This window comes from Peromyscus leucopus, chromosome 10 (assembly GCF_004664715.2).
Source record: "Peromyscus leucopus breed LL Stock chromosome 10, UCI_PerLeu_2.1, whole genome shotgun sequence".
NCBI classification, from domain to species: Eukaryota; Metazoa; Chordata; class Mammalia; order Rodentia; family Cricetidae; genus Peromyscus; species Peromyscus leucopus.
Genome location: NC_051071.1, coordinates 12873563 through 12899975, shown reverse-complemented (window position 1 = coordinate 12899975; position 26413 = coordinate 12873563). Strand labels below are relative to the sequence as shown.

General features: G+C 42.6%; 1 protein-coding gene across 10 annotated transcripts in view; it reads right to left on the bottom strand.

Annotated features, from left to right (window-relative positions):
* The window catches only part of Ehbp1 (EH domain binding protein 1), a 334331-nt gene that overhangs the window by 265347 nt on the left and 42571 nt on the right, over positions 1–26413 (bottom strand). The window lies entirely within an intron of this gene.

Here is a 26413-nt window from a genome sequence, read left to right as displayed (position 1 = left end):
GGATCAGCGGTTAAGAGCACTGGCTGATCTTCCAGAGGTTCTGAGTTCAATTCCCAGCACCCACATGGTAGCTCACAACCATCTATAATGGGATCCAATGCCCTCCTCTGGTGCACAGAGAAACAGCACTCATATACAAAGGTAAATAAATCTTAAAACAAAAACAAAAAAATCCCAAACTGTCACATGAAAATCAGTCACCTAACATCTAAAGCATTGGTTCTCAATGTTCCTAATGCTATGACCCTTTAATACAGTTCCTCATGTTGTGATGACCCCCACCATGAAATTATTTTTGTTCCTACTTCATAACTGTAATTTTGCTACTTTCGCGAATCATAATGTAAATATCTGTGTTTTCTGATGGTCTTAGGTGACCCCTAAGGCTCTTTGACCCTCAAATGGGTCACTACCCATGGGTTGAGAGGACCGCTGTTCTAAAAACTTCAAAAGCATTCAACAGATATTTTACTGGGTGCTTACTATGTTCCTAATACTAGGTGGAGCAACAGCAGACAGACCACGGTAAGACCACGGTGCAAGAGACAAGCTAAGCTGACAACACTGTGAGGCAACTAAAGCCAGCTACCCAGCAGGAGGCACAGTGCTGGGGAAACACTAAGAAAAGGGGTCTTCAGCAGAAAGGAGTGTGTTCATAACTATCTCAGGAAGCACACACTCAAAAGAACCTGCCAACAGCAGAGATGATTTGATTCAGAATTTGTAAAAACTATAATTTCTAATGACACTTTTAATGTAAAACCCAACAACAGATGAGTGACTAATTACAGTATGTCTGCTTAGAAAATTATACAGCAATTAAAAATATTTTCTAAGATCCTAAGCATGTGACAATGTTTAGGATTTGTGTTAATATAGACTTTAGTTTTCTTCTATGCTATATATTAGAGACACCAAGAGCAAATGTCTTCCAATGAGGTACCAAAACTTGATAACCAAATAATGTGATTATCAATAAGGAATAAACTTTTCTATTTTTTCTACAATGAATAAACATTATTGGTCAAAGTACTGAGAACAAATGAATGTTCAATGCCCAGCCATAATGGGACAACTTTATTACCCCTCCTAGGCTTGGGGAACAGTTCAGAAGAGTGGAAAGAATATAAGAGCCAGAGGAAATTGGGGGAGAGGTTGTGGAATGCTGAACTCAGGACATGATATGGCCAGCACTCTTGAATTCACAGTAGCTGTGGTTATCTATCTGCACAAGATTGGGCCAGTCACTATCTGCCAAAGAGGAGGGAGGGACCTGTGGGGCTCTGCTCTACACTGATGCTTCACATGCAGTCAGCGTTCGCTGAGGGAGGGGGAGACAGTCTTGAGTGGAGGAGTCGCTCTGAGGATCCCATGCTCCTGTAATAAACCTAGTGAAACTCACTGGACATAACACACACACACACACACACACACTCACACATACACATGCACAGATAGATACACACACACACAGGCACACACACACACGCCAGCATGAAAGCAGAAATGGGGCTAGTTGAGAAGAGGAAGAGAATTAGCTAATAAAGCTAATAATATTAAAAATTATTAGAGAAGGCAAAAACAGAAATACTTTTCTGTACCTTCTACTATGGATTTATATAATTTTATGTTGGGAGTGTTATAAATGCATGCAGTGAATTACAACATTTTTAAGTTTAGAATCAGGCGAGAAAAAATGAAATTAATTTTTTTTTTTTATTTATTTATTTTTTTTTTTTTTTTTTTTTTTTTTTTTTTTTTTTTTTTTCGAGACAGGGTTTCTCTGTGTAGCTTTGCTCCTTTCCTGGAACTCGCTCTGTAGCCCAGGCTAGCCTCGAACTCACAGAGATCCACCTGCCTCTGCCTCCTGAGTGCTGGGATTAAAGGCATGTGCCACCACAGCCTGGCGAAATTAATTTTTTAATTCCATTGACTTTAAAGAGTCTTCAGACTGAATTTTGTTTTCTAAGCAACAGAAGTGTAAGGAGAAGGGTAGCAGTTCTGTCTTCAGTTCACAACATTCCCAAGGTCTAAGAAAAGTTTTTACCAGACCCTGCTTGACCCCAGCATCCTCCCGCCTTCCTCTGGTCACGCTACTCCTGAGGCCTTCCTACAGGACTCCAGGTAATAGCAGACATACTTTCAGATCACTCATTCTCCTCCATGTCAATTAAAATGCTCACTTTCTCAGAGTCGGTATCTTAAGAGAAAGAAAATGTAAGGAAACTGTTTAAATCTAAGAGACACACATTGATAAAAGATCCTTCAAAGATGGTTCAATACAGAGGAAGGAACCCTGGACTGGGAGGAGATAGGAAACTTGCTTTTCCTAGTTCTGGAACCAAGATACTTAGAGATACTTCTCAATTTCACTGAGGCTATTACCTAATGTATCAAATGTAAAGGGACTATACAAAAACTGAACAGTTCTAAATACTATGGTTCAGTGACTCATAACATTAGATAGCACCAAATGGTTAAATGATTGATGATTTAAAAGAGAAATGAGAAATATAGGACAGGATAAAGGATTTGTATTTCTCTAACAATCCTGAATTAACTAACTAACATTACTGTCTTAGTCAGGATTTCTATTGCTGCGACGAAACACCATGACCCAGAAGCAAGTTGGGAAGGAGAGGGTGTATTTGGCTTACACTTCCACATTGCAGTCCATCACTGCAGGAAGTCAGGACAGGAACACAAACAGGGCAGGAACCTGGAGGCAGGAGCTGATGCAGAGGCCATGGAGGGGTACTATTTGCTGGCTTGCTCACCATGGCTTGCTCAGCCTGCTTCTACAGAACTCAGGACCACCAGCCCGGGATGACCCCACCCACCATGAGCTGGGCCCTCTTCTAAGAACACTTGCTCTATAGCTGGATCTATAGAAAACGCAGAGGCTGAGGTTCCTCCCTTTCAGATGACTCTACTTTGTGTCAAGTTGGCATAAAGACTAGCCAGCACCATGTCACATGACTCACAATGACCTGTTACTCCATCTGCAGGGGGTCCAAAGCCTCTAGCCAACATGAGCACCTGTGCTCGTGTGTGCCGTGCACACACACACAAATAAATAAATAAACAAATAAACCTTTTTAAAGTAAAATTTTATTAGGTTAGGCTATTTGTATTTCTGGGTATAGATATGTACTACGGACACCTACCTACATTTAAAAAAACTCAGTAGAGCACATCTCCCTCCTCCACCTGCCTCTCTGGCAATATAATAGCTGTTATCTTGTAGGAGCTTACATTTCAAAGCACTGAGACCAAAATGTAACCCAATCTTTTTCACTAATATGAAATCAATGTTTCCAAGGATAAAAGAACTCAAATTTATATTGAAGTCTCTGAGCTATTTAAAAATAAGAAACCTAAGTTATGAAAATATGAAACAAGAAAAATAAGAAAGCTTTAGAACATGAAAAGTGCACATTCCTCTTAGAGTCCAGGAACCACTTAAAATGATTAATAACGAACTTAATGTGCATAGGCACTTCCGGACACAACCAGCTTACTCTGTGGAAAGAGCCCTCAGCCATATCAGGACGTTTCATGGCAGGGTGCTATGGACACTGAACAAGAGGAGGACAATTATCTTATCACAGAGACTCCGACTTTACTATTTCTCAGTAATAGCTTTTACCCTTCGGTAGGCACATCCACCTCCGACTGCACTACACTACACAACTAGTTAATACACTCCCTCTATGCTTCCTTCACAAGTTACTTAGCAAGCTACAGTAATTCAACAGGAGGAAATGCATACAAACACAAAGCACATCGTATAAACAAGCTTCTAGGTATAACTTCCATTCTGTACAAATCAATGACAGTCCTAACGTTAAAAGTGTAAAAGATCTTTGTCACAAGTAGAAATACATTTTTAAAATATATTTTGCACTATCTTACTATTTTTTAAAGTATCTTAGAGTGACTACTTGTGGCTCAAAGTACTGAACTGATGAGATACACGACATCTCTGGCTGACCCTTTTTCTACAACTATTTAAGACTAGGAGCACTCATACTGAAGAAATTCAGTTTGGCATAAGTGAGCCAAATATATTTTGACAAACCTTCATAAAGTACACTACTCAGTTGCACAAAACGTTTAGTTTTTCCAATCTAAAGAGATAATCCACACAGTGAGTCATTGCTATGTATGTATGAAATACAGCTCTCCTGGATAATATCTTATTGCTACTATACGAGCCACATGGACTATTTCCTTTAACTTAGCATATTTCTTACTATTCATTTCCTGGTCCTGTTGGAATGAACATCACATGTCACTAAAACAGAAATCAGTATTCTGGGGGTATGTGCCCAATTCCCTAAATAGATACAAGTAGAAACAAAGAAACATCATCTAACCACATCCTTCAAGATAATCATACAATTCACCCCAATCCACTCTGTAATTGATGCTTTTATCTGACCGTCTTGATTCTGATTTTAAGGCTCTCGAGAAATTTCCTTAGGGGGAAAAGGCATTCAAAAAGAATGCATTGAGAAGGAAACAGGGAATAAGATTAAAAAAAAAAAATAGTCATACGAAGACAGAATGATCTGGGTTAAATTCCAATTCACCTTCTGCTTGTACCATCTAGGCCCCAAGAGGCTTCACACTTGTGAAATAAGAGCCTCACGGGACCAATGTAAAAATATGTTCAAATAACACATGAGAATACTAATATCTGTGTTGGTGGCATGTGAGACTTGTTCCAACAGGCACAGGAAATAAAGAATATGTAAAATGCTAAATTAGAGGAATCACTATGGGCAGCACTATAAAACAATAAAGAAAGCAGGAGTATTATTTGGGAGATCTGTATTTCATACACACACAGCAATGACTCATTGTGCTTTTTGACTCAGCAATATTTTTATATTAGAAAATTAGGAAGACATTGGCAGTAGAGGAATAAGAACATGCAAGGATGTCCACATATGTGCACACACAATACACCCATATAGGCACACACATGCAAAAAGAAACATATAAACCATTTATAGTTTCAAATGAAACAGTGTGTGAGAAGACCAAGAGTGGGGAATAGAGAGAGAAGGGGAAAGGAGGGAAGAAAAGAAGGAATATGGCATTCTCTCAGAAACAGAGGGTGGGCAACCAGCTACTCCACGCACATGTTCCATATTGTCTCCATCTTCAATGTGAATAGCCAAGGGTCACTAAGAAAATCCTAATATAAAAGGCAAGATGCTATTTAAAAAAATTTAAAAAGACAGAAAGAAAGAAAAGAGGAACTTGACGAAGCTGAGACAATATAACCAGTATGCTGAGAGAGATATAAACAACATTACAGGCATGAGGAAGGTAAGAGAAGGAGCCGTAGGGATGGTACTGTAGGTACAGTGCTTGCCACACAAGGCCAGGGTCTGAGTTGAGACCCCAGAACCCACATAAAAGGCCAGGTACAGGCCTGTCATCCCAACACTGGGAGGCGGAGACAGCAGGGTCTGGAGGACATGCTGGTCAGTCAATCTAGCCAATTGATGAGCTCTAACGTTCAGTGAGACCTTGTCTCAAAAAGTAAGTGGGAAGCAATACAGGAAGATATCCAACATTGACCTCTGACCTCCACACATGTGCACAGGGGAGCATACACCTACACACACCTGTGCATACACTCACACACATAAAGTAATAAAAAGAAAAATAAAAGAGCAATGTTTAATGAAAAAGAACACCCTAAAAATTATGGGGTTTTTTGGTTTTGTTTTGTTTTTAACTAAGAAAGTATGACATGAAGAGCTGGAAGAAGATGATACGAAAAACTTTCAGAACTACAACGAAATAGGTTTTTTTTTTCCAAAAGAAAAAAAATAAGTAGATATGGAAGGTAAAAATATCTGACTGACCTCGAATATATCAGAGAATAAGAGGTCCTCAGCTGTCACCTGTGCCACAGACCTACATAAAAACTACTCCAAACTCGACCAGGACACAGGGAGGCCCAGGCAGAACTGGCCGGGCACACCCATGACAAGCTCAGAGTATGAATGTGGAAACTCAGCCGGCAGATTGTCCCTTGAGAGGAGTGAGAATCCGGGTTGATTCCAAGCACGTTCACAGCTACTAACAACCGTCTGCGGCTCCAGTTCCAGGGGACCCAATGCCCTCTCTGGCCTCCCTGGGCACTGCACACAGGTGGTGCCCAGACACACCTGAGGGCAAAACACTCATGCATAAAGCGCATGGGGGAGGAAGAGTCAGGAAAAAGACTGCTAGAAAACTGCAAGAAAATACATCTGACAAAATCCAATACCTACTCATGATTTACAACAAACCCTTACAGCTGACCAAGTACATAAAGTAACTTTATTTGATTAAAAATAATATATAACACACACACACACACACACACACACACACACACACCACAGCTGGCATCATACTCAATAGATAAGATCAAGAATAAGGCAAGGAAAGGCAGGCAGATAGATCTCTGTGAGTTCGAGGCCAGCCTGTTCTACAGAGAGAGTTCCAGGACAGCCAGGGTTACATAGTGAGACCCTGTCTTGAAAAAGCAAAAACAAAACAAACCAAATAAAAGAAACAAACAAATAAAACAAGGAGTAACTTTTGGCCAGGCGGTGGTAGTGCACACCTTTAGTCCCAGCACTCAGGAGGCAGAGGCAGGTGGATCTCTGTGTTTGAGGCCAGCCTGGTCTACAGAGTGAGTTCCAGGACAGCCAGGGCTACTCAGAGAAACCCCTGTCCGCGGGGGAGAAAAAAAAGAGTTAGCAAGGATGTCCCCTCCACTACTTTCCTACACCGCAGGAAGGACTGGGAATACAGGACAATGGACATAAGGACATGACAGGCAATCATCAGCAGGCAGCGGTCAGTGGGCTCGGTGGAGTCCCAGGAGCTTTTACCCCACCACACCGTGAACAAGGCCAGCAGTGGACTGCAGTCAAGTTTCTGTACAAAATCAGAATTTTAGGGTGCTGTCCAAAATAGTCACAGAATTTTGCCTCAGAGTTTTAAAAATAGACAAACTGGGCCTAAATTGCAAATTTAAAATTAAAGATCTTTAGTGAAAGAGAAATATTAAAGGACCTCTAACAGAGAAACATGCCGAGCGCTCTGAGTCAGTAAAGCCACCTTGAAACTGAAGTCATCTCTATATGTCAATTCCCTTCTATAAACATAATTTATTTCTTTTCTTCTTAAACTATGCCACAAATTATTTTTCTAAATTCAGGAAGAATCAGGAATAGAGATGAATGTCAAACTATAAGCCACTTTGTACCATAACAATAATTCAAGTGCACACGCAGCAATGAATGAATCTTTAGTGATAACACAAAACCAACAGGAAAGCAAGTGAAGAGTGAGACTCTGTCAGCAATGACTGATGTAACTTGTCGTCCTGGCCTGGCTCCTGGAGCAGACAAAGGACAGCGCTCCAAACGCTGGTGAATCTGAATCAAGTCTGGAGGTTAGCTAACGCACCAGCACCTGTTTCATTTTGACAATGTGCCGCCCGATAATGTGCGGTTATGTATATAATGGCAAAAGAGACAGGGCAAAGAACGCACACAAACACTCTACACTAGCTTTTAACTTCTGAAAAATCTACATTTATCCCAAATTTGAAGAAAACACACATACCATGGCCAAGTGGAATGTGTTCTATGTACTCGAGGCTGGTTCTACATTCAACAGTTAGCTATTGAGGAGCTTGGCAAAGTAGTTCATACATATAAACTCAGCATTCATCAGGCTGAGACAGAAAAGTTGCCTAAGTGGGAAGCCAGACTAGACAAACTAAAGAAGAAAAGTAGTAATTGTGTCACTACATATAGGAAAAGTGATAAAATCTAACACCTTTCCATGATCACAACTCTCAGGAATAAAGGGAAATTTTCTCAACTTAGTGAAGAACGCCTATAAACATCTACACCTTACAGAAATGAGGGAGACACCTTGTAAAAAGTAGTTCTTACTTGGGGAAACACATTGTTTCACTAATTTACAAAGTTACCTGTGCTTCAAATTAAAGAGAAGCACAGATTCTGAGACTAGAATCAGAAGACTAGACTAATGAAAAGATTAATTAGAAGTTAAGAAACGTATATCATTTCCAAGAATCATTCCGCAAAAGTGCAGACAGTAACTTCACATGCAGAAGCCTGGCAGACCACGCTTTAATCAAGTTATAGAAATGAACATCAGCAGTAGGTGTTCAACTATGTGACTTTCAACATGCATACATCACTCTCACACTCTTAACAAGAACTTAACGCCTGAACCTAGTCATAAAGAAATAATATAGAAACCCAAACCAGGATTAAAGAACTCTAAGAGATTGAACCAAACAAAACAACAGTACCAACAACAAAACAGTGACAGCTAAGTGTAACACATGACCCTGGACTGGTCTAAAAAAAACTTGTTTTCTAAACAGAATTACTCAAATAACTGAGAAATTAGGATTAGGTTCATAAATTAACTAATACCACTATGTAGATGTTAATTCCCTAATTATTGTTGATGGCAGAGTTTATTGATGAATTTTAATTGGAAACATGGGATATTTAAACTAGAGAATGGGATAGGTACAAACCTCCAAAATTTTCTTAGTTCTGTGGTAGTTTTAACATACGTTCCTACTTTTTTTCATACTTCCAATAAATGAAACAAAACTCCTCTCGAGTCCACATGGGATTTAGTGACTGGGTTTTAATGACTATCGTATGGAAGGGCATAGTTTAGCTTTACAGCAGAGAAGCTCTGTGAATTAGGGTCAGAGGTCAGTGTCTAGAAGTCTACCTGTAGATGAGGGCAGAAGGTTGGCGGAAGCATAAAGGTACACTGAAGCCTGCTGCAGAGGCTCCCAAACCTTCTGGTTTTCAGGGGCAATTTCTTCATAGACTCCCCGGTCCCCAAGCCAAAAGAAACACCTAACCATTCTGCCTATTCGTATCAGGACCAAACAACCTAAGAAGGACAAAAGCTTACTTACATTGGCAATGGACAACTTCTCAAACCCGCTCATCATATTGCCACTGCTTCCCGTGTCCTGTTCCACGCAGACTCCCTGCTTTTCTTTCACACACAGTTACTAAAATCCCTGCTTCGCAAAAACACAGCCTCACTGAAAGGAGTGAGGCAATCCAGCCTTCCAGCAGAACTTCCGGTCAGAAAGACTGCTCAGCAGGCAAAGGTGTTTGCCACCAAGCCCAACAACCAGAGCTTAATCCCAAAACACACACAACAGAAGAACTGTGGGGGACCCAAAACAGCTGACCACGCGGGCTTAGAGGCCCAGACACAGATTCTATGCAGGCAACACCCAGACCCAGGAAAAGCCATAAGCTGACACACACACACACACACACACCACACACCCGTGCGCACCCAGGGAGGGCCTACATCTAAGGAGAAGTACCTGACATTCCAAACACTGCAACCATTAGGTAAGGTTAAATAAGATGGCCATATGTCCCTGAGTCTAGCACACACCTATTTTTGTTTTACAGATAACCCCAGACAAATGTCAGCCAATCAGGGTCCTGAACCCTAGAAATCCCCTCATCCCAACCTCTGCTATGATTTAAAAAAAAAAAAAAAAAAAAAAAAAACCCACCCCGCCTGGGATCAGGGCTCTCTGCTCTCACCTCTGCACTGGACTGAGTGACCAAGCTCATTTTTAAGCATCTCTTTGGTATTCCCTCTGAGTTCAGGCAGTCCCCTGGGGGCTGGTACCATAGGGAAACCAAAGTGAACATAAAGTGCACTTGCAAGGAGAAAGAGAAAAGGGAAGAGGAGCAGAGCGGCGATAGGTCTAGATGCACTTGGAAACACAGCAACAATGTTAGAACTTGACAAGTTCACAACTTCAATGAAATAAAACCCCACCCTTATCAACCTCTCAACCTCTCTGCTTATATGGAAGAAAATCACTAGAATCTGTCTTTAAGTCAATGAACTTGACCAAATGCTTATATTAATTCTGACAGGTATAAGGTAGCAAAGAAATACAGTGAATCCCACACTTTTTCATAAAGAAAAATCACCAATTAGCTGAACCATAGCAGGAAAATTCTAAACCTTAATTTGTACACATTTCTGGATTATCAACAGAAATCGCCCAGAATCCAGCAAAGGTTTCCTTAAGCTTTTTGCTTTTTTATTTTATTTTTTATAAAATGCAGAAAAGAATAAAATGCAGGAGCTGTAACACCTAACTTCATGCTCGAGGGCAATGTGGAAACCTGAAAAATACCGAACCACACAGCACCATCCCTGATGTAAGGGACGGGGAACTAGGCCTGTCTGCAAAGCACTCAGTGGCGCAGACGAGGGCACCCCACCAATGGTGACAGGAAGATGTCAGTCACACTGACCAGTGCGCAGCCCCTCACTGGCTTGTGGCCAGTGAGTGAGCCAAATGGGGGCTAATAAAATTGAAGAACTAAAGTCACAATTCTACTTAATTTAAATTTAGAGTAAAAATAGCCACATACAACTATTTACTCCTGTGCTGGCTAACACAACTAGATTTCTACTAAATGTTGGCTCTTCCAGATTTTCCACGCTGTGCCCTTAGTTTAAACTAGATGACAGAAAATTCAGATCCTCAACCATATTATCTTAAAGGAATTTCAATTAAGACCAGCAGAAATATTACCAATTTAACAGCAATTCTTTTTTTTCCTCTCCACTGGGGTCTCACTATGTAGCCCAGGCCTGGCCTCTCTCTGAGTCACGGTGTTTCTGCCTCAGCCTCCTGAGTGCTGAGACTATGGGTCTATGCCACCACACCGAGTTCCATGGCTTTTTTCCCTCTGAAGGAGAGGTGGGTTCATAATAAAAACCCTCTCTAGGTTAAGCCCATGTGTTTCTCTTTTGGCCATAAATCTGCTACATCTAGGGTGCAGTGAGTTTCTCTCCAGGGCCTAGCAATACCAGTTCTGCTCCTCTGAGACCTCTGTTCTGCTCTATCTAGAGCTCTAAGTTAGTCAACAGAGCTACTCTAAGTTCTTAAGATGACAAACTCTGACAGATGCAGGGATGGACCTTTACAATATCTTTGAATCAAGGCTAATGTTTATACTTTTTTAAACTTAGAAGTGTTTTAAAATAGCAAGACCAGAACAGTAAAGTTTTCAATAAGCCAAACTTACCAAAGAAAATCTTTAGGTGCCTACTGGCCCAACTTCCCGGAAGGATCACACTGAGAGTATGGAGCCCTGGGCTTCTGTAGTAATCTCACTACCTGCACCTCACACTCAGCTCAACCCCTTTAAGACACCACGCAAAACTCCTGATGCACAATATCAACATCCTTATTGAGCGCTTGGTTCAAACTGTTTGTGCCATTTCCCCAGCACACTGGACTATTTATAAACTGTACGGTGAGCTACTTCAGTGACTCTTTTGTTGAAATTTCCTACAAAATTAGAGCACAGTTCTAGAAATGTCAAATTTTAAGTTCTCTGAGCATTTTAACTGCAAAACTAATATAAGACCAAACTAAACACTAAGAGTGGAACTTCTTCACATAATCCCTTAAAATTTCATCCCGTAATCCTTTTAAAAATAAGCAAACCAAGATTTAGTGGAATATAAGAAAGTTACACAAAACAGATACAATTTACTCCCTGGCTTCTTTTTTAATCATGACAGAAAAAAAAATTTCAAAAACACTACTATAGGGGTGGAGAGATGGCTCAGTAGTTAAGAACAAGTATTGTTCTTGCAGAGGATCTGAGTTCAATTCCCAAGACCCACACCAGGCATCTCACAACTGCTTCTAACTCTAGCTCAAGGGATGCCTCTAGCCTCAGGCACATGAACATATACAGACACATATATACACATAAATAAATAATAATAAATTTTTTAAAATGACTACTGTAAGGAACTAGAGCTTAGGCTGGTATAAAGCTCAATAGTAGTGCACTCGATGCTTGAGGCCCTGGAGGAGGAGCAACAGAGAAACAAGAGGAAAGGAAGGACGACGACTGACTCTTCGGTGTGTCACTGTTACAGGACACACACAATGACAAATTATTCTACTCTTAAGGAATTAAGCTCATGTATCAGCCCAACACTTACTTGAAAAGATTACTAAAGAAAAAGTTATAAAACTATATAAATTGATTTTGCTCCAAAAACAAAAACAAGTACTTCCTCTTTCCAAACAAACGCCAACATATTACCAAAACACCTCCTTTCGGCTCAACACTCCAGGCTCCCTGGTTTACTATTTGGTCTCTCTAAGTCTTCAGCACCAATTCATTTTTTTTTTTTTTTTTTTTTTTTTTTACAACGCTTAATGTTTAGGTTACATTTTCTTCTTGCTGTCTCCAGCCTGACGGTCAGATAGGGACAGAAAGACCATGGTAACTTACTGAACGCACACTAAGTCAGACGCTATCCTAACCCTTCAGTGTTATTTCACCAGCCTCCCAAACAGCTCTGTCCTAGAACATGGATCGCATCCCCACTTTGGAAAGCAGGTGCTAGGAGATTACTTGTTCATGCTCACACTGCCAGGAAATCACACACTTCATACATACACAGAACTGAATCCTCCCCAAAGCTGTTTCAAAGCCTTGGGTTCCATTTACGCAATTACTCTAAGATGAGAGCAGAAATCAATGAACTTTTTGTTTTTCTGTTCTATAGCTACTTTGTGTTTTGTTGTTTAGTTTGGGTGGTTTTTTGTTTATTTTTGTTTTGTTTCATTGAAACAGGGTTTCACTCTGTAGCCTAGGCTGGCCTCAAACTCCTCCTGCCTCAGCCTCATGGTGTTAGGATTACTAGTGTAAGCCTCTGTGCCCAGAGAAACTTTTTCTTAAAGGCCAGATGGTAAAAACTTTAAACTGCAGCTAGCCAGTCTAGGGGCAATGACTGAACTCTCATTATAGTACAAAAGGATCCACAGACAAACGTGAAAGAATTTATATGGCTGTACTTGAACAGCTAGAGGCAGCTGGACTCAGGCAGGCCAGAGTTAAACATTTTGATAAACACAGCTATGACCAATCTTGGCACAAAAAGGCTCCATTATGTGTCTTAAACGACCAATAACAATTGAATTTTGTGAAGCTGTACTTCACAGTGGATAAGCATTTAAAATCTGAATAAAGCATTACAAGTATCAATTCCAGGTTCTAAGTCACTCCGAAGATCACTATCATACAATCAGAAACAAGTTAGCAGCTTCAAGGCCGTTAGTAACTCATCGGTGGAAGCACCTGCCACAAGCCTGGATACCTGGCTTGTTCCCCAGATCATAGTGGAGAGAGAACTGACTCCTAACCATGTACACACACACACACACACACACACACACACACACACACACACACACACACACACGAGAGAGAGAGAGAGAGAGAGAGAGAGAGAGAGAGAGAGAGAGAGACACAGAGACATAGAGACACAGAGAAAGAGAGACAGAGACACAGACAGACAGAGAATAATAGTTGGATTTTTTTCAAGAAATAAGGTGTATGAGTCACATGACTTACAACACAAAAAGCAATAAAAACTCTGCAGAACAATGGCACCCAGCCCTGCTTTACCCAGCCTCTCTCCCTCACAGTAAGAACCTCCCTGTCCTAATCATTTCTCCTCCCGCTATTCTTGGTAACATCAAGAACCTTAACAAGAATCTGCCCCACATTTTAGACTCTAAATTTCCTGACCACCAGAAGAAAAAACAAAATGTCTCTCTACAGGGCAAACAGGTACAGGGGGTTCTTTTCTGATCCTTTTCTCCGTTCCATCTCTGTCACCAGCTCTTAACTGCCACACTTTAATAGTTACAGCCACAATGAGGGCAGGGCACCTCCAAGGTACAGGAGCAGACTTGTTCAAATACAGAAGGGAACTGTAAGACGCACACATGCTTCCATTTTAAGATGCAGCAAATTGATGGCAAGTACATCAGGGATGTGTGCTCATGACTTAACACTGATGACCATCTGCGCCAAGGGGACAGGCACCGGGCCTTCCAGGAGTGTCCACCACATCCTCCAGAAGCTGAGCATCCCACTGATTCCTACCTTCCGTCTTCGGCCTGACTCCCTCCGATACCTCCACCCAACAATTCTTCAGCGTCCTTAAGCTCTGTAAACCGTAATCCTCACCGTTCAGCAGTTACCTCACCTTCCAGGCCTTCCTTTCCTCCTTTTCCAGCCTCCGTCTACCGGTTCATAGCCATAGCCACTTCCACACCTACTCTCAATTCTCTTGTCCCTCTCTCCCTAGGCTGGACATTCCTGACAAAAGCGTTGGCTAAGCCAACTCTGAAACTAACTGGATTGAGATATGCAGTCTCGGTGTTTGCATCCCTCTAAATTCCAAACCAAGTGGACAGGACCCTTAACAGCAGCAACCCTGTTTCCCCAGTCCACCCATTCTCACCTTGACAATTTCACACCACTTCCCTCCTCAGATATTCCACAGCTGTTGGTAGTTCTGAATTCCACCCTAGGAAGGGGCTCCTGCCCCCCCTAAGAAGAGGCTCCCGCCCCTCACTGAGCCCAGCAGTGCCCCTCACCAGTGCTCTTCTCCCCACATGCTGGGCTTTAGGCCCTGTAACCAGTGCTCTTCGCTCTGCTTCTGCTTGCTGGGCAGCCTCGGCACCTGTGTGTGTGCTAGGACGCTTCCCCGCTTACAGTCTCCCCATGTTAACCTCTCGCAGCACAGTATCATGCTTTCCTTGTCCAGCAACCATTTCCCAAGCATGCTGGAACCCCCAGGGAAAAAACAGACATTTAACTTTGCAGCAGAAACTCTCTACCAGCCTCACCTGAACTCACTTCCTTCCCTGTGATCCAATGTTGTGAAGCTGTCATCCCCCAAATGCCCCCGGAATCAGTCTCCAGTGCCAACCTGTCAAATCCAAGGCTGTTCTGCTCACCCTCTTAGCAACAGTGGATGAAGCAATACTTCCGTTTCGGCTTTCTCTGCCTGAGCTCTAGGAAAACACACTTTCCTAATGCCCCTCTACTCCACTGCGCCTGTTTCAATCCCCAAATGTGACAGGGTCTCAGCTCCAGACCTCAACTCTCTCCTCAACCTGGATGAAAGCCACGGGAAATTTCCCACAGTCCCACAGTTGTATTACATACGTAGAGGCCCCACCCTCTTTTCTCCCATGGGTGAGACCCTTACAAATTAACTAATTAAGATCTTGATCCGAATGTCTCAAACTTCAAGAAACTTCAAACGGGAAAAAACAACCAAACTGACTGATTTCTCCCTTTCTCACCCCAAACCGTTCCCTCATGTGCTCCATTCCGCTAGTCGCTGCTCACCTGCCACCCTCGCTTGCTCAGCCTACCAGCATGTTCTAGCCACTATACTTTCTACGTACTTATTCCAAGCTGCACTAGCATACCACGTGTCAAACTCACTGAATTCTGCACTCAAACAAAAGTATTTCACCGTGTGTAAAAAGAGTAATTTACACCTTACTCTAGTATGATGTGTTCACACAAACAGCCATTTCTCCACAGAGCCACCAAAATAAAGAAATAAATACAGGCCTTTACCATTGCTCCTCATTACCTCCTAGAACAGTACCACATACTTGAGTCACGGGACATGGAGGAATCAAGCCGGTACTGACCTGGCTAGCTTTCATAGCATTGGAGGGGTCTAAGCATGACACCAAGATGAAAGCATTCAATGGTGTTGGCCCCGGCTGTGAACCACAAGCTACAATAATGAATGGCCTGGCGAGACATGTCCACTAGTACAAAAATGACTCAAATGATAGGGGAATAAGCAGTCACTTTCTGATGGCATTTAAAGGCCAATGCCACAAAACAGAACCCAAGCCTGGTTCACTAACTGGGACTAAAACCTGTGGCTGACTAGGTCAGAGGCCCTAGGGAGCCTAATACTATGACTCTGTTCTGGTTTGCTTTCTGATGCTGTGATAAAACACCGACCAAAAGTAACTCAGTGAAGACAGAAATTTGGCTTACAGATTATAGCCCATCATTGAGGAAAGCCTAGGCAGGAACTCCAGGCAAGAATCTGAAGGAAGGAACTAAAGCAGAAATCATCTGCTTACTGTCTTGCTCCAGACTCACATTTAGCTACCCTTCCTATACAGCCCAGGCCCGCCTGCCTAAGGCTGTGACCGCCCACAGTGGGCTGGGCCCTTCTACATCAATGAGCAATCAAGAAAAAAGGCCCATGGCATATCCACAAGCCAATTTGATGGAGGCAATTCTTTAACTGAGTTTCCCTCTTCCAGGTTCACTACCAAGACTAGCTATCATATGCTGCTAAATTAACATAGCAGTAAACTGATCACTAAGTTATTGTCCTGCTCATAGATCAGTGCATCTCTCAGGCATCAAAAGAGAAGCTTCTTTTTGCAGGAGATGGTGATTAATGAAAAAAAAAAAAAAACAAAACACAACTAATCAAAATGCAGAGAACAATAGACTGTAGTATGCTCAGTTCTACATGAGACATCTACATCAAACACACACACACACACACACACACACACACACACACACGGATTCATCACAGAAGAGGGGTAGAAACACTGTAAGAGCCATAGGTAGTAGACATCTACAGAAAAACATTACAGCACTGGACATGATAGAGCTGCTACACACACAAATTCAAAGTGGCTGTGGTTTCCTGCGTAAGAGCTGCACAAGATCAAGCCAATCAAAACCCCAGGGAAAAGGCTCATGAAGTCTTTTCCCTGTCTAAAGCATTACTGCCAATGCTGCTAGGAGAGCAAGAAAGACAGTTTTCTTCGGGTATTCAGCGCCTGAGAGGCTCCAATAGATGGGCCTACATCCATGCACATACAGGCCACACTAAGTGTACTCAATGGGTTTTAAAAACAAAGAGCACATGAAGTTGGGAGAGAAAAGTGGTGGGTAGGTAGGGTAGGAATTGGAAGAGGGGGGAACGGGATAGATTTGATCAAAACACACACAAGTATATATAAAACTGTCAAACAATAAAATAAAAAAAAAATTAGAAAAAGGGGGGAGGGGCAAGAAATGCAAAGAGGCAGGAAGATTACAGGTTTGAGGCCAGCCTGGGACATAAACAGACCACACACACACACACACACACACACACACACACACACACACACACACACACATTTTATTACCACTGGTTAATAAAGAAGCTGCTTTGGCCTATAGCAAGGCAGGTTAGAGCTAGGCAGGAAATCTAAGCAGAGATACAGGAGAAGGGCAGAGTCAGAAGCAGACTTCAGTCAGCCACCAGAGGAGCAAGATGTATTAGAACAAAGGTAAAGCCATGTGACACGTGAGCAATAGGCCAAACAGTTTGTAATTAGCAGAACAAAAGGGGTGGAGAGAGAGAGGAGGAGGAGGGCTGTGGGAAAGAGTTGGGGAGAGGTAGAGCATGTGCCCTTGAGCCATTTCTCACCACCATTATACCATATGGCCTAGTGTGGCTTTGAAAGTGACATTCCAGCTTCTACCTTTACTGATGGCAGAGTGTATTCTGCAAAGTATTCAAGACAATATTTCGAAAATGTAAAGCAGATTAAATCTCCCAATCTTTCAATGGTTTCACACCACACTTTTTAACAAGGCTCTCACACTTGCCCCTTTTAGCACTCTTCACAATTCTCCAGACACCTTTCCAGGTGCCCCCAAAACTGCACCACACGATTCCAAATAATTTGTTTTTCTTTTCCAAACTTAACTCAAAAGGTGATTCCAAATAATTTGTTTTTCTTTTCCAAACTTAACTCAAAAGGTCTTTACATCAGGTTCCTGTAAAACTGTATCCCTCTATTACTAGTCAACACAGAAATGCCCACTTGAGCCACCCAGAGAAGCTGGCCTGAAACAAATACTCCTTGATATAATTTGGCTTTTATAAATGAAACTTAATACTTAAAGTGTGTTTAGCCCTCTGTGTCCAATGAGAAAACTAAGTTGTTATCAGAGCAGTATCAAACTTAAACAGTGAGAAGAACTAGTTTTTATTTTTCAAGTCCTAAGGTGAAAAGGGTTGTAAAGATGAAGAGTTCCTTTCAAGGACACACATATATCTTTTCCTACTTCTTGAATTTCATTCCATATTTAAAGTGGAAATGGCAGGGCTGGGGAGAGAGCTCAGCTGTTAAAGTGACTATCATACAAGCAGGTGAACCTGAGTTCAGTCCTCAAAACCCACATAAGAAAGCCAGATGTGGAATGTACACTTGTAATTCCAGATCTGGGAAGGCAGGGACAGATGGTTCCCTAGGGCTCAATGGCCAGCCAGTCTAGCCTAATCCACAAGTTCTCAAAAACACAGCAACAAAAATAAGGTGGATAACACCTGAAGAACAATAATCATAATTGAGGTTGACCTTGGGCCTCCACCCATGTACCCATGTACACACACACACACACACACACACACACACACAGACACACACACACACACACACACACACAACACACACACACACACACACACACACACACATTTTAGAGGATAGGGAGATGGCTCAGTAACATGCCTACCATGCAAGAATATTAACCTGAGTTTCCGCCCTTAACACCCCCATAAAAAAGCCAACTGTGATGGCACATCTGTAACTCTAGCACTGGGACAGCTAGGGGGGCGCATCTGTAATTTAGCCTGGGGCAGGTGTGGGGGGCACATCTGTAACTCTAATCCTGTGACAGGCGTAAAGAAAATCTGCAACACTAGCACTGGGGCAGGTATGGGGCACATCTGTAACTCTAGTCCTGGGACAGGTGTGGAGCACATCCGTAACTCTAGCCCTGGGACAGGTGTGGAGCACATCTGTAACTCTAGCCCTGGGACAGGTGTGGAGCAAGCACATCTGTAACTCTAGCCCTGGGACAGGTGTGGAGCACATCTGTAACTCTAGCCCTGGGACAGATGTGGGGGCACATCTGTAACTCTAGCCCTGGGGCAGGTGTGAAGCACATCTGTAACTCTAGCCCTGGGACAGGTGTGGAACACATCTGTAACTCTAGCCCTGGGACAGGTGTGGAGCAAGCACATCTGTAACTCGAGTCCTGGGACAGGTGTGGAGCAAGCACATCTGTAACTCTAGCCCTGGAACAGGTGTGGAGCACATCTGTAACTCTAGCCCTGGACAGGTGTGGAGCACATCTGTAACTCTAGCCCTGGGACAGGTGTGGAGCACATCTGTAACTCTAGCCCTGGGACAGATGTGGGGGCACATCTGTAACTCTAGCCCTGGAACAGGTGTGGGGGCACATCTATAACTCTAGCCCTGGAACAGGTGTGGGGGCACATCTGTAACTAGCACTGGAGCAGATGTGGGGCACACTGTAACTCTAGCACTGGGGCAGATGTGGGGGCACACCTGTAACTCTAGCACTGGGATAGATGTGGGGGCACATCTGTAACTCTAGCACTGGGATAGATGTGGGGGCGCATCTGTAACTCTAGCACTGGGGCAGATGTGGGGCACATCTATAACTAGCACTGGAGCAGATGTGGGGCACATCTGTAACTCTAGCCCTGGGACAGGGGAGAGGGATGGAGATAATATAATCGCCGTGCTCCATGGCCAGCTAGTCTGTTTTGTGAGCTCTGGGCTTAGTGATAGACCCGTTCTCATAAAACCACCAGCCTCCTCAGGAACGCTCACACATGTGCGCACACATCCACATGTACATGTGCACACATATACAATCATGCATTCGTACATATATATACACAAAAAGAAAATTTTAATCAGTCATATTTATAAGAAACAAGAAAATGAATTTGTATATGACATTGAAAATAAAGAACAATAACTGTTTGACTCTAGGACTCTAGAGAACAGCTTTTGATTACTCTTTGGTCCTCCAAAGTAAGAAGTAGATGAACTATAAACCCATAGATAAAATGCTGTTCACATATAGAGATGATGGAGAGAAATATACACAAAGTATGTGTTCATACATAAAAGTTCATGTCAGATATTAAAGAGCTCTCACCAGAGTTTAATTCTTCAACCTAGATAAATTAACACCCTGTCTATACTCTGCCAACTTTAAACAGTTTCCTTAAGCACCTGTGTAACCATGCGTAAGAACTCATACAGTGATGGTGCCTTTCAGAAGTCCACAGGTGTGCAGGCAGCTAAAGAACACAACAGGAAGTAAGAGGAACATGACAGCAAAGTCACTGCTTTCAAACTCATTTCCAATGGCCAATCTTGCCAAGAGGTTGATCACCTAAACCAAGATTAATAACTGAATGACCGGGGCCACAATGAAAGAGGGCAAACCCCACCATCTCCAGATCACTATTCCTCTATGTGGCAATCAAGGTGTGGCAAGGACAAGGCAGGGATACTGTTCTCAGACAAGCGGAAGTCCTTCTGTTTTCAGTTCCTGACCTAAGTCCCAGTAGCAATCCACTACACTCTCAGAGTCTGGTACTGGACCCTGTTAAGAACAGCTGATCACAAGTCAGAGCAAAGGCCCCGCACTTTGAAAGGTCAATAAAGAGAAAGGAAGTTGAGAGAACAGAAAGCCCAGAACTTTGCTCTACAGAATCCAGTCTGGTCAAGGGTGAAGTCCTGCATCTGCTTGTGGACTAGCCCTGCAAAACAGATGGGCTCATTTTACACTCATCCTCCTCTGTCAGGTACATACCCTGTGGGCATGACCAGAGAACACAGGAAATGCTTCTCCACTCCTTAGTCACAGAAATATCCTCCTTTGGAAAGTGTACCCTAGATTCCCATTAACCTCTTCCATCAACACATCGTGCCTTTCCTGAAGCCCATCCCACCTACTACCTTCATCCTAGTGATTTGCAAATACTTGCAGAAGACAGTTTATTTTTCATGTGCTTTACCTTAGAGTCAAGAATGGTCCTGAAAGTATTGATCTTAAAATACCGTTCCTTAAATTGTATACACCATGGATTTTGTTAAAACGTAGATTGTAATTTGGTGGATCTGGTTCCTGGGTATTGCAAATGCTTGAGTCTCCGGAAGATTTTTAAGTAGCAAGGTTCTAAGAAGCAATGGCACCTACATACACAGATGACCACCCCGCAAAGCACAGTCATAATGGAATATCGCTTTTCTTTGTACAGTTTATTCTTTCTTTAATTGACAACATACTTTTCTTCTTTTCCTCTCCACAGCTTGCTTTTTTAAATAAATAAATTTATCTATTTTACATCCTGACCTCAGTTTCCTCTATCTCCTCCCCTCCCACTCCTTCCCCCACCCTCCCTCTGTTCCAACTCCCCAATCTACCTCTCCTCCATTTCTGTTTAGGAAAGGGAAGGTCTTCCATGAGTATCAACAAAACATGGCATATCAAGTTGTAGTTAAACTACGTACCTCCCCATGTATTAAAGCTGGGTAAGGTGACCCAGTATGAGAAGTGGGGTCCCCAAAGCCTGTAAAAGAGCTGGAGTCCCTGTTCCTGCTGTTGGGAATCCCACAAGAGGACCAGGCTACACAACCGTCACACACACAGAGTGCCCAGGTCAGTCCCATGCAGGCTTCCTGGGTGTTGGCTCAGTCTCTGTGAGCCCCTGAGCCCAGGCTAGTTGATTCTGGGACTTTTTTTTGATGCCACTTGCTTTTATTTGATCTGCATCTCTAAATTTCTCTCCTCTACTTTTTTTCTTCCTTATCTCCAAATATCCAAAATTATAAAAGTAATACAGCTAAGTGGTAGAGAGCACTTGTTTATCATGCACAAGGCCCAGAGTTTAATCCCTATACTGCAAAAATAAATAAATGAATAAATAATAAATAAAAGGTAAACGTGGCTAATAACAATGTTCTCACAGTATGTTCAAGTCTATTTTTATATGCTTTAAACAGATTTTATATTCAGTACACACATAAAATAATTTGAGTTCTGGCAAGTATTTAATGAGAATAAAAAAAAGAAGACTATAGGATATGAGTTTAGAAATTGGGCCTGATTTGTATTTTCACAAGGACTCTAAGAAAAGTAAGGCAAAAGGAATGTTGACTAAAAATGATTACAATCAATTTTTACATAATGAAAATACTTTAAAGTTCTACTTAAGGATCCACTTACAAATAAAATTCCTATTATCAAATAGATATGTTATTCCACAGGTTAGTTTTCAACTATATTTTTACTAAACATTTGTTTTCCTGTTACTTTATGTGCATGAATGCTTGCCTGCATGTCTGGACACCACCTGTGTATCTGGTGCATATGAGGGTCAGAAGGCAATGGATCCCCTGGAGCTGAAGTTACAGCTGGCTGTGAGCTCCATGTGGGTGCTGGGGACCAAGCCAGCACCCTCTGCAGCAGGAGCAGCAAGTGCTCCCAGCCACTGAGCCATCTCCCAGCCACTGAGCCATCTCCAGCCACTGAGCCATCTCCAGCCACTGAGCCATCTCCAGCCACTGAGCCATCTCCAGCCACTGAGCCATCTCCAGCCACTGAGCCATCTCCAGCCACTGAGCCATCTCCTATCCACTGAGCCATCTCCAGCCACTGAGCCATCTCCAGCCACTGAGCCATCTCCAGCCACTGAGCCATCTCCTATCCACTGAGCCATCTCCAGCCACCGAGCCATATCCCAGCCACTGAGCGATGTCCCAGCCACTGAGCCCTATTTTTAAATGAAAGCAAGAGAGCTTTCACAGTATGGTACTGTACATCTGAAAATTACAGAGCATTCAAATGCCTCCAGTATAAAGTCCATATGTAATCATAGACTGATTTGATGGCTAGACCCTTAATGACCATAACTAACCGTAATCAAGCTATCTACTCAACTAATATAGCCGGATTTTCACTAGAGCATTTGCCTTAAGATGCGTTAACAATGGCTTAAGTGTTGCCCAAGCTTGGAACATAAAAGATGCTACTACAGATTATGAGGAAGAAACTGATTTTTTTTTTCTTTTTCAGTAGGGGTTAATTTTTAAAGAAAGGTTCTCACTCTCTAGAACAAGATGGCCTTAACTTGAGGGTGACCTTCCTGCTGCAGCTTCCCTGGTGACCAGATTACAGGTGTGAGCCACCATGACCCACGAGAAACTGATTTTGTTTGTTTGTTTGTTTGTTTTTTGAAACAGGGTGTCATGTAGCCCCAGACTGACCTCCAATTGGCTCTGTAATAGAGGCTACCCTGAACTCATCTTCCTGCCTCAACCTTTCAAGGCCTCAGACTCTAGGTGTGTACCACCAAAACCAGCAAGAAACTCATTTTCTTTTAACTGAAAAATAACATGAATATTCCATACAGTTAAGAGATGAGATTCATGGGAACCCCAAACTCTCCACTGACGGAAGGCAAGGCCCTACTGCTGAAAACAACATCTACACAACTCGCTGAACAGAGAAGTGGAGCTGGGGCCTACCTAGAGTTTTCACCCCTACTGGCTAGAAATCTTGGTATCAGAAGGTATTTTGCACACTAACACAAGAGTAATGTAAACACCAACCCAGCTACAAGCCCTCTGATCTACAATGGTGTTCTCTAGTACAACGGAGGCACAAAGCTTGTGGGAGTCACCAACCAATATCTGATTTAAGGCCCACTCCAAGGACAGAACCCGGACTCAACACTGCTTGGGTGCCAAGAACCGGAGACTAAATGGCCAGGGACCTAAGGGACAACCAAACACTACCAGTCTACTAAAGCAGAGTAGCAATAAAATGACTTCTAACAACATTCTACTATACTCATAGACCAGTGCCTTGCTCAGCCATCATCAGAAAAGCTTTCTCCTGCAACAGTCAGGAACAAATATAGAGACCTCAACAAGACAATATGAGAGACCTATGGAACACTCAACCCTAAAGAGGATGTCTCCATCAAATCCCTCCCCTCAGGGCTCAGGGAACCCAGCTGAAGAGGAAACAGAGTGCAAAAGCCAGGGGGATGGAAACAAGGAAATGAGGCCTTTGAAACACAGCAGGACTAAGTTCAGTTAAACTAAAAGACGGAGGCAGTAAGCACAGGGCCTGCAGAGGTCTGCATCACATGGTCCTAGAGCTGAGAGGATAATGTGCAAACGCCCCCATCCCTAACCCAGAAGATGTCTCCAGTAGACGACCACTTGCAAATGGAAAACTTCTTCTCCAAAGGAGTCTTACTGGGCAAACAAACTACTCCAAAGGGGCTGCCAGGTCAACTGTAGACAGGCAACAGAAAACAACTCAACAGCATCTTTGGAGGGTCCTGTCTCATGTCATACCAGGGCTTTCTTTTTTTCTTTAGTTATCATTTTGACTTTCATTTTATTTATTTTTATCAATTTTTTTTTGTTTTTTTTTTTACTCTTCAGGTTTTGTGTATATATTATGGCTTCCGACTTTGTGTTTTTATGGGAATCCTGAATGTGTGAACGAGTGTGTCTCTGCGTGCTTCTGCATCTCTGTTTCTTGTGCCTTTTCTTGGGCTCTCTTCCTTCCATTTGTTTGTACTGTTTTATCTTATCATTTTTTATTATTAACCCTTGGACGCCTGTTTTCTAAGGAGAGCTAGAAAGGGTGTGAATCCAGATGGGAGGAGGGGGGGAGGAATTGGAAGGAGTAGAGGGAGGGGAAATCATGAACAGAACATATAGTGTGGTAAACTATATGTTATACTATATAGAAAGCTATTTACAATAAAGAAAACAACAAAAAGAAATGAGATTCAAGTCAAGTATGGGGGCTCATACCTATAGTCCTAGAACTAGGGCAGAGCTGAGGAATCTCTGAGTTTGAAGCCAGCCTGGTCTGACAGTGATTCAAATTAGATTCACAGTAGATGTTCCCAGGATACTACCAAGTTAAGAACGGATGCATCAGGACCACCTTCCTTGTTAGGAGAGACCCAGCCTTTACGGGCAGAAGCCTGGTGCCAACCCAAACTTTCCTTCTCCTTCCACCCCTCTTTCCCGTTCCTTGACTGAAACGGCCTCAAGTCCCAGCGATTCTCCACGCCCTCTGCACTGGCGAGTGCTCCTCACTCCTTTTCCACCTCACCTGCTCAGCAGCTACCCCGACATGACGTCACTGCCTGTCACCCACCTCTCATCTAGGATCTGCATTCCACACCACAGTCCTGGTAATTTCCCAATTACAAACCTAAACGTTTCTCCATCTCAAAACTCCCAGTGACCCTGACACTGACGCCTAAGACCCAAGCTATTTATAAGAATGTATGACTTTCTATGATTTGAGTCCTTCCAGGCTTTCAAATGCCCTACCACACTGTAATCCCCTCAGGGTTGGAATTTATATCCCCAACTGGCCTCAGACTCGATATCCTCTTGCCTCAGCCTACGCTATAATTACAGGTAGGTGTGTACCAGTCCACCCAGGCCTCATGCTACACTTAAAGCCTCATGATATCAAATCTTACTACTTGAATTCCCAGCATGCATCCGGCTATAGGTTGTCTAAACGCGGAGAATCTCTAGTGTTCCTCGCTTCTTCCTCTCTGCTGGCTGTACAATTACTATGCTTCTCTGAGATTCAGCCTGCAGCTGGAGAGAGAGCTCAGGCAGCGAAGCGCTTGCGCGCAAGCGTGAGAACCTGAACTCACTCCCCAGCACAAAAGCCAGGGGCAGTGGCATGCTGTCTCTGACCCCACTGCTGGGGAGGCTGAGAGAGACCATCCCTCAGGCTTACTGGCTGGCCAGACTACCCTAATAAAAATAAGCAAATAAATAAATAAATAAATAAATAATAACTGAAAAATAATAAAACTCAGCTTGGATCCCAGGAAAGCAACTAAAGACACCACCCCTTCCCCTTACTAGTATTATTCTTGTTTCCTACTCTGTGAACTCTATAGATAACACTGATATTTCATGGGCATCTACTATGTCCCTGCCACTGTTCTAATCATGTTACAGAATTAAGTGATTTAATCTTTGGGAACTGAATTACAGAGAAGTAACATCCTTAGTTTAGCCAACTGGGTGGAAACCCTAAAACATATATATTTGCATTCCTGTATCTATCACATCAATGTCTTACTCTGCCCTGTACGCTCCTTGAGGGCAGGGAGGATGCCATCTGTCTCTAAATCAACAGTACCTGGTATAAACTAGCTAGACATTGCATATATTTCTTGAATTAATTTTAAAATGATGCTCCTAACAAACTCAAGATAAAACTAAGAATGCAAGGATGAAGCAAGCTATTTTCTTTAGCAAAGAAAAGGGTGTTAGAAAGAGAGCTTACTACCAACATGAGATTACAGTCCTTGATGAAATGGACTTATTTTGTGGTAATAGTGCTTAATAGCTATAATAAATCAAAACTCAAAGGACCATTTGCTTAAGATTAACTTTTTTCCCCTCACTAAGTAAGAATTCTTGTTTCTTATCATTCACAGCAGTAAAAGAAAGCACTAAATTTACTTTGCTCAAATGGAAAAAGGCAAATCATAGACCACTGCTACTAAT